Here is a 6,689-nt window from a genome sequence, read left to right on the forward strand (position 1 = left end):
AAAAATAAAAATCCATTTTAGTTGTGAGCTTATCAAATGGCAAAATTAAAAGCTCAAACACATCAATTCATTTTACAGAATATATAATTAATAAATAGTTTAATATTCAAACACTTCTTCCTGCATAGTGATACAAATTTGGGGACGACCATTGTTATATAATAAATTTGGCTTGGCATAATAATCACTTGCCTCCTGTGGTGGGCAAGATCAAATTCTTACTTGGCAAACATATCCATTTCCATTATTCTCCTGACTATTCACCCCAAAATCAAATGACCATCCACTCAATTATTAGATTTGGTCGTCTCAGAAAGGCCTCAATTGACTGCAAGGGATTATCATCCAGGATATTGAGAAACATTTCAAATCCTAGAATTTAATTCCGAAAAAAGAAACCACTTTCAAACCCGAATTTCCACCTTATTTACAACAAAAGTATAGGTTAATTTTTCAACATGTAGTTTTCCTCCTAACAGAAGATCCTATGGCAACTTTGCTATAAACATTGACATTACATCTGGTTCTGTTAGAACACCTATTCTTTACTCTTTATTCCGGAAGCAACACATTCTGTGATATTTGTTTTCCATCTGGAACTTACATTACGGAAGACTTTCATGCAAGATTAACTTTGATAATTCAAGTTGAATGATATACGATAGTACTAGAGCAACAGTAAATACTTATCCTTGCACAGCACATTAGCTCGTCCTGGCCTTGAAGGCATAAAACTTTGCTCAGTGCTCGGAGCACAAAAATCATGCTCGAAACATGAAATCCAGCAATTTTATTGATTGATTTTCGAGTCTGAGTACAAAAATCAAGCTCGAAAGTTTTATGACCGTTAGACCAGGTTGGTAAAATTATATGCTCAATCTTTAGTGTTTTTCTTGTAAAAATCTGTGGAATCAGTCTGATTATCTTCTTAAGGTGGTACCTAACACTACAGGGAGATAACTCTGTAAAATCCGCCAAACGTTTTAATAACGTTGTGTTGTAAAGGGAATATTAAGCTTCTCAAGGATCAAAATTGGTGTTTGTCAATCTGCTATATAACCAGTGTAATTTTTCTGATTAAATGGTTGGTTAAGGGCCAAAGTAAGCACTTTGTCAAAATTTTATGAAAATTAAACGAGCTAAATTAATTTTAATGAAAGTGTTGGGTACCACCTTAAGATAAATGCAGAGTGCGTTCCTCTTCTATTTGTATTTTTGGTTGGCACCTATTGGTTTAAGTACGATTATCTCATGTATCTATTAAACGTCTTAGTCAAACTGAATTCATGCTAGGAGTGGCTTTAGGCAGATGGCTTCCCCAGATAAGGACATCTCATCAGCATCCAATCAGCAACTACACCAACGCAATGGTAGCATTGGAGACTAATGGTACCGATTTCACGCTCCCTGGTTTCAAAGATATTTTCCGCATAATACATCAGAGGACAAGCGTTTGAGCTTCTAAATATTTAAAAAAAAAACATGAAAAAAAAAATTGACCCAGAACATCGTCAAATTTATGACACCATAATTTACCTGTAAGTGTTACTGTGGATTGGAATTGATTTATTCCAGCCAGCCGCCTTAACACGAAACGTCTTACACATGTATTACATAATACTCTCGAAATTTGTACATTTCATTATAGATCTAGATCGATTGTTATCTGCTTTTTCAAAAATCAAAATGGAGGAAGACGCACCAGCCTGACTTTAACAATCCTCATCATTCATTCAATCACATTCAAGTCACAGTCATACCAACTGAAAAGAGAACTGGGTCAGCTCATCTTTACCCACTATCTACAATTTTGCTTTTCTGATAGATGCATCAACGACTTACTACTTTCGATGACAGAAACCAATTCAACGATGTATAGTCTACATTGTTGTCCTTGTATATACCCGCGTCAGCATATACTTCAAAACCCATTATGGATGGAGGAGTGTTGTGCCGAATGACATCCAAGAGCCTGTAGCCCTTTTCACAAAAAATCTTAAGTGTAAAATTAATCTTACGATAAAAATATTTAGTTGAAAAGTTGAGGAATATTTTAGACTTACGATACATTTTTCACTTATTATAAGATGTTTCGTAAAAAGGGCTACTGTATCGTAGGTGTGAGATAATGGACCGCCATTTCACTGTCTGTCTAGCGACTTTGGTCCTGATAATGCTTCCTGTCATCGTTAAAACTATGTCCGAGACTCATTGACCAGTACTTAATCATCGTGGTTAGCGGGCTGCACAGCTGACCAACATGGCCCTGAAAGCAGCTGTTGTGAAGGCAGTAAACAATAATAAAAACATACCAAAAAGTTCTTACCAAAATCCAAATGGCGTCCGTCCTTTTCCAACTATTCATCTTTCCGCAACAAAATATTAATCGCTCACCAACGCCTTTGGGCACCGACCCGACTGTGTGAGGGCTTATCAGTCAGTCAAGATCGCTAAACACCACACATTATTTGCCAGCCGTAAATGTAAATAAAGTAGTAAAAGCAATTAACTATCATTTTCTATTCATTCTGATACCTAATTAACTCAGTACGACAAGTGAATCAGGAATAACAATTATCAGGAACGTTTCGGACTGTTTTGCTCAAAGAAGGACCTGTAGTTTGGCTGTTATTTATTTGTCGATAACAACACTTTGATTCTTATGTTGTAAACATAAGAAGATTGGGTATTATTACCAATTAGACAACTATCTCGCATTGTCCAAAATGACGTGAATTTGAGCAACTATTGGTCACTCACCATAAAGCCTTGACCAATGAGCAAAATCATTACTCTGACATAGCAGAAGGTGAAACAATTAAAGAATAAACACAACGCAAATATGACAACCTCTGTATCAAAAGCCAAGCTCAACCTTCTCCGACCTGTGACATTGATGTAAGGTTTAACATAAGAAAAAACTGTAAAAATCAGTTGGAAATGTTTGGCTCGTCAGATTGGCACGAGTCAAAACCAAGAAACAATTACATAGTTATGATGCACCGACTTTAAATAAAACTTTAATGTTTATGCTATGTTAGATGTTTAAACAAACAGGAACATTTGATCAAATTGGACGTTACCCTCAGCTTATGCTGGGTAAATATAAGCTTTCTACACTTTAAACAAAAACAAAAACGGGTAAAAAACACTTTACTTAAAACAAGATATTTACGACATTTTGTGACAAGACTGTGACACGTGCGCATTCTAGTGACAACACGAAGAAATAATACGTTTGCCATTGTACTCATATACATGAATATGTGTATAGTTATATTCTTGAATTCAAATTTTATCGTGGTATTATGAAATTAATCATTATAAGTCTTAACATTTTTGGTCTGGATGGTATCTGGTAAATCAAATGATTGCCAATATGTGTTTCAACCTTCACAGAGTATTATGCTCATAATAATACTCGTTATAAACCTAAATACGACTTATATGAAACTAAATCTACTAACCTTATGTAAAAGATCTCAAGGCTTTATTATGTATAATCATAAATCTACAGCAAAGATCAAAATCTAGAACGTCAATTTAACCTTTTACTTTGAACTAAATTGCAAGGTCTTAAAGCAAGAACCTCAAATCAAATGACCCTTTGTCTCCCCTATGTAGGGGAAATGAGTTCTATCCCAATACAGCTTATTTTGAGTAATAGAAGGGAGGAATCTCCTATCAAATGTCAACGCACCCTTTTAACCAAAATATGTATGTTACGACATGTCGCAAATATCAGTTAAGTAAAAATATTTTGTCGATAACTTATACGGTTTCTGAAAAGAAGCAATCTTTAGCCAAAAAAGAAATTTAGAATCTAACCTTGACCTTTGACCTTGGTCCCATTTTCTTTTTGATGGACAGACCGCAATTTAAAAGACCATATGTCTCTATCACCTATGGTTTACCACTAACAATTACATTTCACTTATTTTAAATTCAGAAGGGAAAATGACTCTCATATGGAGTCTCCGGACCGCTTCGGTCAAAATTATTCTTAAGATTCTGAGTAAATATAACGAGCAAATTGGTGAAATTATTTTGTCGTAATATTTAACGGTTGGGAAGGAGATGCGCAAACAAGAAAAACAGTGTTTGGGGAGATAACTCTTACAATAAAAAGTGTTCGCTTAAACAGGGTCAGTTTTAAAAGCGAAAGAACTGTTCGATATCATATGCAAAAAAATCTAAACGACATCTTGCGAAACCACTATACACCGTAACAATACAATGTGACGGAAAAAGAAAAAAATAATAATCAGAACCTATAAAAAAAAGATGTAACAACCTTATAATTTTGTTTTAAGGAATACTGAAACAATTTTTACAAAATAAATTTGTTGCTCACAGTACAATATGACTTCATTGGAATGCTACTTCAATTTGGCTTCATCCGGTGTTGTTTTAAATCTTCACTGGGTGTAGTTTTTGATAAGTAGACATCGGGTGCACACGTAGAGTTTTCGAGAAATATTTTAAATAATCGATATCAGTTTGGTCATATCTCATTTAAAACGAAGTTGTATTTAAAAATATGCAAAGTGACTATGCATTGGATCATATTTTGTAAAACCAATCTAGAAATTGCCATTATCTCTAAGACATGAACAGAGAATCCAACGACTGTTGAGGTAAAAAGCCATTTCATATGAAAAAAAATTATGCAAATTAACATTTTTGTTTTTTATACATTACATATGAGAGAAAATACAGACTGTGTCCCTCTAAAAATTCTTCTGTTCTAAATGCTTGTACTAAAAAACAAACAAACAAGCTCATGGACCTTAATTTACTTTCCGATGACCTTAATGTATCTATAGAAACAAAGATCGTGATTAAAATTATTATTGGCTGAATTTCAACACTTAACATCCTTAAATTTGATTGTTAACGGATCAACTCCTCTTCATTGAACGTATTTCCATTTATACTTTGCTTTATGAGATAGTGGGGGAAAAACAATGACAAAACATCCTGTACGTGTCTCATATGTGTAACACCGGACAACATATCGGATGTATTTAAGACTGAGGTTTTAATGTTTTTTGTGATAAAAAAAAATCAAATTTTGATTATTTATATATAAATATTCTTATGATTCAGTCAGCAACCTTGTCATATATTTCATCTCAATTTCTCATCCCTTTCATGTATCGCGAAGCCTAAAATAGTGACATATTTCAGCAGCTCGTTCTATCACTCATTAAAATGTAAGCCTGTCCAATTTGGTTATAAAGTAAAATTACACTTGAAAAAATATATTTTAATTATAAGTTTGAGCGCCGAAAAAAGACTCTAAGTAACGTTGGAACCAGCAAAAAATATGTTTTAAATTTCTTTCTGACAGGAAAATATGTAATAAATCTTGTTATCATAACCGCTATAATATTCCATCAGTGCGACTTTGCTGTGTGCTACAATTTTACATCATCAGGTTAAGAATTTAATATAACTTGATCGGGTATAGTTCTTAACATGACTACATACGGGCTCAGCAGGATTATAACCCTTGTGTTTGTGACATCGTGGTAACACCGCCTGCACCGTGTCCAGCACCCTAGACCTCTCGATCACATAGTCTACATAAAATATAGCTTTCGTTGGTCGATGTCATACCTTCCCTCGACGGCTTTTATCTATATATATATTCCGTCTGAAATTTAGCCCAACTATGTTAGATCTTTAAATTTTCATTAGCAAATTTTAGTTCTTCGCTCAGTAGGATTATACCCCTTGCGTTTGTGACATCGTGGTAACACCGCCTGCACCATGTACAGTGCCCTAGACCACTCGACCACCTAGGCTACATAAAAATATAGCTTTCGTTGATCGATGTTATGCCTTTACTTGTCATCTTTTATCTAGGGTTGTAACACAGTACATGATGTGTAGTAGTAATGTAGATGGTGTAACTTTCAGATCAGATATTTTGTCTGTCGTAAAGGAGGATGATGTTTATTATTACCATGCCGCCACATCACATTATATGTATATATGTACACTGTTGACATAGATTAAGACTAAATAGTAGGCAAATGAGCTTTCAAATTTATAGTATAGATTCTCTAAGCGTCATATGCATTTTCTATTCGTGCTATACAAAAGCAAAATATGGCTGATGTTCAAATGGGAACTGAATGGAAAAATCTATCCGTTCAATGATATTGTGTAAACTTCTACACTAAGACAGAATTCAATCAATAAAAAACGTGCATAAAGACATTATTATATACTTATTGACTGGCTATGAGCTGAATAGTAAGTTTATTGTCCCCCGAGATGCAACTATTGCCCGGAGGCGTAGCCGAGGGCAATAGTTGTTTCCGATGGAACAATTAACTTACTATTCTACGAATATGCAGTCAGTAATTATAAGTGTATTACTATACCGGAAGAGACAACAGACAATAAATGTCGGTGCTAAATCAACTATCGTAATTTAAAAAGCTAAAACACAACCAAAAATGTTTACTTCATAATCATTCTAAATTCTAAGGCTATCCTAGATGCAATAGGTAAATCACGACGTCGTTACTCCCACGGTATGCTCAACATCCTCCAATCCCGTAGCTGCAGTTAAAATTCCGCGAAATATATGACGCTTGCGGTCAAATAGTTTCATCGAGGGCAAATAGTTGGTAACTATTGACCGGTCAAATAGTTTAACGCTTGCAATTTGAAAA

The sequence above is a fragment of the Mytilus trossulus genome, chromosome 10, assembly GCF_036588685.1.
Source record: "Mytilus trossulus isolate FHL-02 chromosome 10, PNRI_Mtr1.1.1.hap1, whole genome shotgun sequence".
Lineage (NCBI taxonomy): Eukaryota > Metazoa > Mollusca > Bivalvia > Mytilida > Mytilidae > Mytilus > Mytilus trossulus.